Genomic DNA, 12,045 nt, shown 5'->3' on the forward strand with positions numbered 1-12,045 from the left:
CACAGTAGTTAGCACTACACAGCCGGGGACAAACTGGGCTACTTTGAGTACAGAATTAGACATTTAAACCACTGTCCCATGCATTTAAGATCAAGTGGGAAGACAAGAAAGATACTTGTGCTGTTTCTATCAGCCCAGACATGTAAAGGCAACAGACCACAGCAGGAAATCCAAATAGCTGCTTTATGATGGAGCTGGATGGGGTGAGCAGAAACAAGGGAGGCAGAGGAAATGATGAGAAGCAGCATGACCTACTGGATAGAGCATAGGCTTGGAAGTCAGAAGGACCTGGCGTTCTTATCCCAGCTCTGCCACTTGTCTGCCGTGGGACCTTGGGAGTCACTTAACTTCTTTGGGGCTCAGTTTCCTCATCTTTAAAATGGGGACTACGACTGTGAGCCCCATGTGAGACATGGACTGTTATCAAGCAAAAACTCCTCACTATTGGCTTAAAAGCTCTCCATCATTTTGCCCCTTCTTACCTCACCTCCCTTCTCTCCTACAGCCCAGCCTGCACACTCCACTCCTCTGCCACCAACCTTCTCACTGGGCCTTATTCTCGCCTGTCCCACCGTCGACCCCTGACCCATGTCCTACCTCTTGCTTTGAATGCTCTCACTCCTCAAATCTGCCAAACAATCACCCTTTCCCCCTTCAAATCCATACTGAAGGCTTACCTCTTCCAAGAGACCTTCCCAGACTAAACCCTCCTTTTCCTCAGCTCGTCCTCACCTTCGCATCACCCTGACTCTTTCCCTTTGCTCTACTTCCTTACACCCACAATACCTCACTCTAGGCTTCAAGGCTCTCCATCACCTTGCCCCTTCCTACCTCTCCTCCCTTCTCTCTTTCTACCGCCCACCCCGCACGCTCCGCTCCTCTGCCGCCCACCTCCTCGCCGTCCCTCGGTCTCGCCTATCCCGCCGTCGACCCCTGGGTCACGTCCTCCCGCGGTCCTGGAACGCCCTCCCTCCTCACCTCCGCCAAACTGATTCTCTTTCCCTCTTCAAAACCTTACTTAAAAATCACCTCCTCCAAGAGGCCTTCCCAGACTGAGCTCCTCTTCCCCCTCTACTCCCTCTGCCATCCCCCTTTACCTCTCCGCAGCTAAAGCCTCATTTTCCCCTTTTCCCTCTGCTCCTCCACCTCTCCCTTCCCATCCCCACAGCACTGTACCCGTCCGCTCAACTATATATATTTTCGTTACCCTATTTATTTTGTTAATGAATTGTACATCGCCTTGATTCTATTTAGTTGCCATTGTTTTTACGAGATGTTCTTCCCCTTGACGCTGTTTAGTGCCATTGTTCTTGTCTGTCCGTCTCCCCCGATTAGACTGTAAGCCCGTCAAACGGCAGGGACTGTCTCTATCTGTTGCCGACTTGTTCATCCCAAGCACTTAGTACAGTGCTCTGCACATAGTAAGCGCTCAATAAATACTATTGAATGAATATACATATCTATAATTGTATTTACTTATATTAAAGCCTGTTTACTTGTTTTGACATGCATATGTCTATAATTCTATTTATTTATATTGATGTCTGTTTACTTTTTTGATGTCTCTCTCCCCCCTTCTAGACTGTAAGCCTGGTGTGGTCAGGGATTCTCTCTTTATTGCTGAATTGTACTTTCCAAGTGCTTAGTACAGTGCCCTGCACAACATAAAGTGCTCAAATACAATTGAATGAATGAATAAGCTGATTAGCTAGTATCTACCCCAGCATTTAGTATAGTGCCTGGAATATAGTAAGCACTTCACAAATACCATAAAAAAAGATTTAAAGACAAATACAGTCAAGTGAAGCCTTGGGAAACTTGACATCAGAGCTGACAACTGGGAGGTGACTGTTGCAGATAGAGAAGCATGGCCACTGAAAGCAAGAAAGGAGATGCTCTTAACAGAAGCTTCAAAGACACTGGAACAAGAGACAAAGACAAAAAGAGAGGCAAAAAATAAACACAATAGGGCTATACCAAATAAAATTTGTGTTTATGGTGTGCTTGGAACAGTGGGTTCTGATATTTTCAGCCACATGCACATCCATAGATAATCATCACTGGCAGTAGCATAATCAGATATGAAGGATAGCTACCTATACAAATTCATCTCCATGCAGTATTTCTAATAATTCAGAAGGAGATATTTATAGGTCCAACTAAGAACCGACAAGCCATACAAAGAGTCAGTGTATATGAGTTAATGATACTCTAATTGCACTCAATCATTCTTTGTTTTCTCACTTTTTCCTACTGCCTCTAAAATTAATACAAGTCAGTTCTGCATTTTGAATTCAATTTATTTCTTTTTCTGCCAAGCGTCATGAAGTGGAGAATAAAAGGGAGGAAAATTAAATCTCAATTCATCTTCCCATCTATATAATTAAATTAACTTTTATAGCTGATATTTTACCATGTGCTGGTAACTGCTGCTGCCCTGTTCTTCGAACTTCCACTAAATGTTTTATAGTTTTACCAGAGCCCCAAGGTGATACTATTAGGAAGAGCACACTTTTATAAATGAAATAAATGGAGGAATAAAACTTAATCTATGCACGGCTATTATCAAAGAGCAAACCTATAGAAAGTTAGAAGAGGGTAAGGTCATGATGTGGGCACATGAATTAGCCAATCAGGGGGACTCCATATCCTCTTTAATCTGAGCATAGCTTAAACCAGGACTGTGCTTTGGGCAGCTTAATTGTGCTTGTGAAGACACAACAGGGGATAAATGGAATAGGGCAAGATCATGATTTCCAATCTTACTGCTTCTATTTAGTTAAAAAGGCATCTAATGGGTTGGTTTGTTGGGGCTGCAGGCATCTGCTTTTTTGTGACTGAGGCTTGGTTATATATAAAATACTAATGTTCTCTTTTCTCATTTAAGTAATGTTTTCAGACACAGAGATTTTAGAATTCTGCTTGGTAAGATAGGGTTACTCTCTCTTTCTTTCAAATATTCTCTGTGGATGTGAGAAGGAGATGAATCTTCCCAAATAATTTACTAAAATCTTAGTAGAAGCCAAATGTGTGGGCTCAAAAGGGGCCTTCCATGTGCTTTAAAGGTTTTTTTTTCATCTTTTCCTTGATATTTAGCTGTGACATGATACCTCAGGAGTCCTAGCCACCTGCCAAGTTTGAAGTGTTTTTTCTTCAGCTGTGTTTGAGGCACTGCTGAGCAACGAATCTTAATTCTAAAATGGAAGAGTTTTTCTTTCCTATTCTCCAACAACTTCCAAACAACTAAGCATGGATTATAGCACAATTTAAAAAAACATTCCCCAAAGGTAATAGCAGGAGTATACCCAGACCCCGAATAGAAATGTTGAGGTTTTTCCAATATGACAGTGGAGTTACAGTAAAGTTCTATTACAGTTTTGTGTGACTCATGCTTAGTTAGATTAGCTTTACTCAGATAATTCAAACAAAAAATATTGAATTATTTGGATTGGCAGCCTACAGTACTTAAATTCCCCTAGGTAACTGCTAACTTTCCCACTTCCTTTCCCCCTTTACACCAAGTCCAAAGCCTCAGTTTCCAAATCATATAAATAGAAAAATATACTCTCCATGTATAGAGGATTAGATAAGTATTTTGCCTGATGTATTGAGCCTATAAGGATCAGAAAAGTAGGAAATCAGAATTGAGGTGGAGAATTATGCTATGTGACAGTAGGGTCATTTTGGAGCCAGAAATCTGGAGACCAATAATTACCTGGGCCTCCTGAGAAAAGTTGTATAGATCATGGAACAACAATCAATCAATAAATCAATTGTAGTTATTGAGGGCTTACTCTATTCAGATCAAGTATCAAACTAAGCACTTGGGAGAGTACAATGCAACAGAGTTGGTAGACACATTTCCTGTTCAGAGGACCTTACAGTCTAGAAGATAAAACAAAATAACTCCAGACTAAAATGCCTACCCACGTTGGTGAGCTGTAACTGAAATCAATATTGTTTATAGACACCTCATATTCTTATGACTATTCCTAAAGGTAGATAACATCAACAGGCTCATCAATCAGTCAATCATATTTATTGAGCACTTACTGTTTATAGGGCACCATACTTAGCGCTTGGGAGAGTACAACATAATTATGTAACATCCTATATATCTATATATGCTGTGTGACCTTGGGCAAGTCACAACTTCTCTGTGCCTCCGTTCCCTCATCAGCAAAATAGGGATTTAAGATTGTGAGCCCTATGTGGTACAGGGATTGGGTCCAACCTGATTATCCTGTATCTTCCCCAGCAGTGCCTGGCACATAGTAAACACTTAACAATTACCATAATTATTATTAATATTATTATCAGATGCATTCCTGCCTACAGTGAATTTACAGTCTAGAGGGGGAGACAGACAATATAAATAAATTATGGAGATGTACATAAATGCTGTGGGACTGGGGTGGGGGTGGTGAGTAAAGCAAGCAAGTCAGGGTGAGGCAGAAGGGAGTGGGAGAAAAGAAAATGAGGGCTTATTTGGCAAAGGCCTCTTGGAGGAACTATGCCTTCAGTAAGGCTTTGAACTTGAAGAAAGTAATTATCTGTTGGATAAGAAGAGGGAGGGTGTTCCAGGCCAGAAGCAGGATGTGGGTGAGCCACAAGACAGACAAAATTGAGGTATAGAGAGTAGTGAAATGAAGTGGCACAGTGATCATTAGAGGAATTAAGTATGTGGGAAAGTAGTGAGGTGAGGTAGGAGCGGGTGAGGTGATTGAGGGCTTTAAAGCTAATGGTGAGGAGTTTCTGTTTAATGCGGAGGTGGTTGGGCAATCACTGGAGTTCTTGAGGAGTGGGGAAACACGGACTGAACATTTTTGTGGAAAAGTAATCTATGTAGCAGCGTGGAGTATGAACAGGAGTGGGGAGAGAACATGAGGCAGGGAGGTCAGCAACGAGGCTGATATAGTAATCAAGGTGAGATAGCATAAAAGCTTGGAAAAATAGGGTAGCAGTTTGGATGGAGAGCAAAGGGAGGATTTTAGAGATGTTGCAAAGGTGGAATCTCCAGATTTCAAGCAGTGTGGCTTAGAGGAAAAAGCACGAGCCTGAGAGACAGAGGACGTGGGTTCTAATACTGCCACCACCACCTACTTGCTGTTTGACCTTGAGCAAATCCCCATTTTGCAGATGAGGGAACTGAGATAAAGAGAAGTTGAGACGACCTTGGGCAAGTCTCTTAACTTCTCTTTATCTCAGTTCCCTCATCTGCAAAATGGGGATTCAATTCCTGTTTTCTCTCCTACTTAGACTGTGAGCCCCATGTGGGATTTGATTATCTTTTATGTACCCCAGCACTGGAAGTCAGAAGGTCATGGGTTCTAATCTCTGCTCTGACACTTGTCTGCTGAGTGGCTTTGGGCAAGTCACTTTATTTCTCTGTGCCTCAGTTACCTCATCTGTAAAATAGGGATTGAGGCTGTGAGCCCCACATGGGACAGGGACTGTGTCCAACTTGATTTGCTTGTATCCACCCCAGCCTTTAGTACAGTGCCTGACACATAGTAAGTGCTTAAAAATACCACTATTGTTGCTATTATTATTATTAGTGATCTAACACAACTCTATTTTTAAGGAGAACTCTTAATTCCCTAAGAAAAGTTAGAGAAATGAGGGAACATCCCTAAAGATTCTGTGATGTGTTGGTCGATTTTGCTCTACGAAAAGTTGATCAGGTAAAATCCTCCAAGATGATCCCATAAGACAGAGCTTTATAAAGCCTCTTGATTGCCCCTCCCCAAATTTTGAATTACAAGGTCACCAGACCTACAGAGTGGGAGATGGTACCCTGGGAAAGGGAAGTGGGATGTTCTGTGAAATTCAAGAGGAAGGACACCAGGCTGACCATGGGCATAGATGTGTTTTTTTCTCCAAAACCATACCTTGCATAGGTAAACCTGGAGCTTACATTTGGGACAGGAGGAGGGACCACAAGCTGGGCTGCTGCAGCCAGCACTCTCCCAGGCCCAGGGTGCGCTTGGGCAGTTGCACCCTCCTGAGGAGCTCCTGCAGACCCACTTCAGGTCGCATTGCTTTTCTGCTTTCAGATGAGAGAAAACCAATCCACTGTGTCTGAGGATGCCTCCCTTTCCCCACACTGCCTCGCAGCCACCGGTGGGCCCTCACATGGTGAGGGCAGGCATCAGGCTGACAGCAGATTGTGTCATGTGACTGGGCGGTGGAGGTGGCACCATTTTGGACCCTAGTTCAACTCTTTCTCCTTCTCACAGCCAATTCTCCTTAGAATTGATAGGACAGATACCCAGACAAATTTGTTAGCCAACTAAATGCCCCATATGCAAGGGTGACCCTTTTGTAGACTGTTCCTAAACACCAGGATGAATGCCAAGTAGAGGAATCATCACAGTTGGAGCCAGGCTTCTGGCCCGGCTAGACCACTAATCTGACTCAGTAATGGCATTTATGGTTTTATTTTCTAGAGGGGATTAGGCTGTGGATCACAATTCCTACAGTCTATCACAATCTGGAGTGATACCATGGTCCATTTATAACCAAGCTAATGGAGAAATGACCCACATTGGTATTGAACTTGTGCTGAAGTTACACAGGTTAAAAAATAGAAATGTTGCCTTTCCTTTCTTTTTTCTTCTCCTTCTAGCCTAGCGTTTCTGTTCTAACTGAGGTTGGTGGCTCCCTCTAGCCTTAATTCCTAAATTAGATTAGAGGGCTTCATTTTCCTACAGGGAAACATTTGATGAAGTCACAAAAACAGTCTATAGAAATAAGCTTCAAAATAGAATAATCAGAGGGAATATGAAGAGATTGGGCCACAGTTTAACCCCAAATCAAATCAAATCTCTAGCTGCAAGATCATATAAATCTAGCTTGGCTACCTTTCTCATCTACTTAGATTCCAGCGAAGACTCCAAAAGTGACTATGTGGGAAAAATTGCTTTGTGGTAATGGTTCATTTTCTCTCGTTGAGCTTTGGGAGTAGCTGGATTTGCCAGTTCTAAAAAAGAACAGATCTGTCAATCAGTGGCATTTACGGAGCACTTATTGTGTGCAGAACACTATACTGAGCACCTGGGAGAGTTCAACCTAGTTGGTGAGCTCATTCTTTACTCACAATGAGTTTACAATCTAGAGGGGGAGACAGTCATTAATATAAATGTAGAAGCAGCGCCAATGCACTATATAACTCCTTGTGGGCTTGGAATGTGTCTATCAACTCGATTATATTGTACTCTTCCAAGTGCTTTATACAATGTTCTGCATATAGTAAGTGCTCAATAAATGCCACTGTTTGATTCTCAGACTGAATAGAAATATAAAGATTTAGACACATACTCTTCCCATAACTTTCAACCTCTGTTTGAGCTTAAGAGGCCCTATTAGGTCTTAACATCTCTTCTCTCAGGGTCATACTTAGGAGGATACAAACTCCAGGATGAATCCTTCTACTGAGGTTGGGGACTCCTGTAATTTTATGGGTGTAACTGAAGTGTCACAATTAGTGTGGTCAGCAAAAACACAGATTGATCAATCAATCAATCAATCAATCCTATCGATTGAGTAGTACTGTAAGCAGAACACTGTACTGGGTTGGGAGAGTACAATATAGCACTATAACAGAGTTGGTAGATAGGTTCTCAACCCATGAGTTTACAGTCTAGAGGGAGAAACAGACATTAATATATATAAATGAATTGCAGGTACATATGTAAAAGCTTTGGGGCTGAGGGAAACCTGAATACTAAAGAATAACCAGAGGCTCCTTTGATGACCTGAAAGTGAAAAATTTACAATGTGTTGCTTATATTATGCAGATTAAACAACATAATGCAGGTACATCCTATGGAATCTTTTGGGGGAAGTCCTCAGAATCTAAAGTGTTTCTCTAATCACCCTCCTCACCCACCATCTCTCATTTCAAAGCCATTGCTCCCCTCCCACATCCCTGTAACACAGGCACACTTTCGAGATGTGGAGCTTAGTGGCAGGAGTTGAACCAGAGAGAAGTTGGATATGAAAAATAAAAATCCTGTACATAAAGGCATGCAGTTCTGTATCCAAGTGGAACATGGGACAGAGCAACTGGAAAGCAGATTATCTGATAGGAAATTGGACAAACAACCACCCTCATTGCAATTTACACCATGATGTCAAAGGCATAGTCAATCAATCATATATACTGAGAGCAGTGTTGCTTAGTGGAATGAGTGTGGGCTTGGGAGTCAGAGGTCAGAGGTTCTAATCCCTGCTCCACCACTTGTCTGCTGTGTGACCATGGGCAAGTCACTTAACTTCTCTGTGCCTCTGTTCCCTCATCTGTAAAATGGGGATTAAGACTGTGAGCCCCATGTGGGAGAACCTGATTACCTTGTATCTACCCAGTGCTTAGAAGAGTGCTTGGCACATAGTAAGTGCTTAACAAATACCATCATTATTATTACCCATAACCAAGCCCCCTAACTCACTGTACCCTAGAGAGGGTGCTAGGTGCTTCAATTCCTTTTTAATTCCAATTTGGTTGTGATGCTCATTTGATTAGACTATTTTAATGGGAAAAATCAGGGTCAAAGGAAAAAAACCAGTTTGTTTACTCTTTTTTCCTTCTGCGCTAGGACTCATTATTGATACATTTCTCCCTAAGAGGTGAAAATACACACTAACCATTCTTTCAGCCCATCCAAATGCAGATGTTTCTGTATGTACTGCTAACAACTGTCACTTTATTGTACCAATATCTAGGAGACAGAATGATTGCATCAACATCAATCATTCTGAATAATAGAGGCAAAGCCATTGCATTATTGAAAAACAAATGTCTCCCACTTTGTAGTGAAGTGTCTGATTTACAACAACATTTATTTTGTGATAAGGTGGGAGACAGTCTTGGAAACATTTCCTTCTGGTGTCACCATCGAAGAGATGGGGTATATGGAGTGGATGAGGATGTGAAAAACCTGGAGGGCTCCATTTTTCCTTAAGAGAATAAGTAATCAGGTAATTATCCTAATTCTCATCATCATTATCGTTTCATTAATTTAAGACCTAACAAGTGCAAAGTCCTATAGTCAGTGCTGGAAAGAGAATAACAGAAGCATGATATAAGACATTGCAATCTTATAGGGTAGCAAACATATGATGTTATTTACAAATTATGTGAGTAGTGGAAGAATAAGACTATAACAGAAAGAGCTAATTGAGTGCCTTAAAGCTGATTTTAAGGAGTTTCTGTTCGTGGATGGATGGGAAAATACTGGAAGTTTTTGAGGAGTGGGGAAATGTGCTTAGAACAGATTTTTTAGAATAGTGATCTGGACAGCAGAGTGAAGTATGAATTGGAGTGGGGAGAAACTGGAGGCAGGGAGGTCAGTGAGGAAGGTGAAGCATTATTCAAGGCAGAATACAAGCACTTGGACCAATGTGGCAGCATTTGGATGGAGAAGAGGTGGATTCTAGAGACGTTGCCAAGGTAGAACCAACAGAATTTGGTGACAGAATATCCAGTTTGAATGAAAGGGATAAATTGAGGGTAATGCCAATGTTATGTGAGACAGGGAGGATTGTAGTGTTGGCCATAGAAATGGTAAGTGAGAGGGAGGAGAGGGTTTGCAAGGGAAGACGAGGAGTTCCAGTTTGGATATGTTAAGTTGGAGGTGCCGGTGAGGCACCCAGGTAGACATATCCTCAAGGCAGGAGGAAATGAGAAACTGCAGAGAGGTTAGAGGTAAAGGGGGAAAGGTAAATTTGGAACGTTCCTTAATGATCTGACACCTCAGTAATCAGAAGAGTGAGGGGCTCTACTCAATTCCAACGTTTCTCTTTTCCCAAGCTCCTTGTGGGCAGGGAACAAGTATACCAACTCTGTTGTACTGTACTTTGTCATGTGTTTAGTACAGTGCTTTGCATAAAGTAAGTGCTCAAAAAATACTATTGATTCTAACTGATCCTCACTATGACTCTCCTAAGGCTGATTACTTGCTCACTATTTTCCCCTGAATTTCCTCTTGTTTCCTAAATATTTCTACATGGTTCATTAGATTCAACATGGCTTATACTGCATTCCTCACTCTCTCTCCTAAACCCATCTCTTTGAATCTCCCAATCACAGCCTAGAGGACCATCCTCATCCTTGCCCTAGCAGCTTGCAACTTGAGTGCCATCTCTTTGGTGTCATTTCTTTGATGTCATTTTCCTCTTTCACCTCTCTTATTCATGCCATTGACAAATGCTATTCAAATTTCCTTTACAATATCTCCTTGATCAAACCATTCCCCTTTGTCAGCTCCTGATTAATTGACTCTTTCAGCTTCCTCATTGGGTTCCCTGTCTACAATTTCTTTTATAATAACTGTAGTTTTTGGTAAATTCTTACTATTCACCAAGCACTGTACTAAATTCTAGGGTAGATACAAGATGATCAGGTCCCATATGGACCTTACAGTCTAAGTAGGAGGGAGGACAGGTGTTGAATCCTCATTTTACAGATGAGGGAATTGAGCCATAGAGAAGTTAAGTAACTTGCCCAAAGTCAAACAGCAGGTAAATGGCAGAGCTGGGATTAGACCCTAAGTACTTTGACTTCCAGGCCTGGGCTCTCTCCACTAGGCCATGCTAACTTTGTCTTTGGCCCCACTCTTGTGGCTTATGACCACAAACTTGAGAGTCAGAGGTCGTGGGTTCTGATCCTGGTTCCTCCACTTGTCAGCTGTGTGACTTTGGGCCAGTCACTTAACTTCTCTGTGCCTCATTTACCTTATCTGTAAAATGGGGATGAAGATTGTGAGCCCGTGGCTCAGTGGAAAGACGCCGGGCTTGGGAATCAGAGGTCATGGGTTCGAATCCCGGCTCTGCCACTTGTCAACTGTGTGACTGTGGGCAAGTCACTTAACTTTTCTGTGCCTCAGTTACCTCATCTGTAAAATGGGGATTAAAATTGTGAGCCCCATGTGGGACAACCTGATCACCCTGTATCTACCCAGTATTTAGAACAGTGCTTGGCACATAGTAAATGCTTAACAAATATAAACATCATTATCATTATTATTATTATTATTATTGTTATTGTATCTCCCCCTTCCAGAGGCATTCTCCATTTCTTTGATACCACCTCAGGGAGTCACCTAAACAGACTCCCATAGAACCCATATATAATCTTTCATTTTTAACATTTATGCAGGTAGATTGAATTACAAACTCCCTTCATTCATTTTCTCCAAACTCAAACCAGGTTAATTGAATCTTTTATTTTCCCCTTGCTATTTTTCTCTTTTTGCAAACACCACCTGGATTTGCCATTCGACTGCAAGTTCCTTGAGGGGAGCAGTAATATCTTTTTCTTAGTATAATGTTCTGCCCATGTAGGTGATTAAAGAAACTATTTGATTTCTTGTGGAATGATTGAAGGGTCCATGATTTCTTAATCTGTCATGAACATAGCTGATAATTTATTTGTCATAAAACTCATTAATCATAAATTTAACTGTTTTTACCATTTATACTTCTCTTACTCTTATATCTCCTTTATAATTGTTTCTCCCATTCAGCGATAAATTCTTAAGGAGTGGAGAAGCATTACTTCTATTCTATATGTTCTTAAGAGCTTAGGGCAAGTAGCAGGTGCTGAAGGAGTGTGGATTGTGGGGGAGGATGGGGGTGGGAGAGGGAATGAGTCAGTTCCTGACTTTGTCAGGATGCTCTGAGAGAGCTCCCTGTAAGCTTAGTAGTCCCTTCTCCATCACAGCAAGGAAAAATGAAGTGGCACTGTGAGGCTAGGTTGCTCCTTCAGCTCAGAACACCCAAACACCACTGCTCCTGGAGCAAGACCACCCTGCCACAACTCCTTTTTCAGCATGTGATGGAGGTCAACATGGCAGCACGTCCCTCCAAACTTTGACAGGGAACATGTCTACCAGCTCTATTGTATTGTAATTTCCCAAGCACTTAGTACAATGCTCTGCACACTGAATTCTCAATAAACAGCACTGATTGACTGATTAGCTGTGGTTGCATCTGCAGTCTCTCCCAGTCCTTCAAGATACTTTACCCCAGAAGTCCCACGCACTT

Source organism: Ornithorhynchus anatinus, chromosome 3 (assembly GCF_004115215.2).
Source record: "Ornithorhynchus anatinus isolate Pmale09 chromosome 3, mOrnAna1.pri.v4, whole genome shotgun sequence".
NCBI lineage: Eukaryota > Metazoa > Chordata > Mammalia > Monotremata > Ornithorhynchidae > Ornithorhynchus > Ornithorhynchus anatinus.